The following is a 409-nucleotide window of genomic DNA, read 5'->3' as shown; positions in this document are numbered from 1 at the left end:
AACCCCAAATGGGGAACATGAATAAAAACAACTGAACAACAATAAAATTAAAGAGTCATAGCTCTAGAATCCAAGGATCTGCTTTCCTAGTGGGGTCAGCCATATTTCTCTATTTCCTTGTTTGTAAAACGAGGGATTTTGGCCAAGATGGCCTCTGAAATTCCTTCCAGGTCTTGCCCTAATGCTTCTTCAAGGAACTTACATTCCATTATGGGAAATAATATAATGTCTCAATAAATAGACATAGCAAGCAATGACCTTTAGGCTTCCTTCTCTTGCAGAATCCTCCATTTTGTTAAGGCACTGAGGCAGTCAGTTTGCCAGGCTGTGGATGATGAGACCCTTTGTCTCTCCTCCCTCAGTTGCTTTTTTGCAATTTCCCAGTTTGTTAGCACTTCCACTATGGCAC

Source organism: Antechinus flavipes, chromosome 5 (genome assembly GCF_016432865.1).
Source record: "Antechinus flavipes isolate AdamAnt ecotype Samford, QLD, Australia chromosome 5, AdamAnt_v2, whole genome shotgun sequence".
Taxonomy (NCBI): domain Eukaryota; kingdom Metazoa; phylum Chordata; class Mammalia; order Dasyuromorphia; family Dasyuridae; genus Antechinus; species Antechinus flavipes.
The sequence above is the reverse complement of the archived record's forward strand: the minus strand, read 5'-3'. Positions refer to the sequence as shown.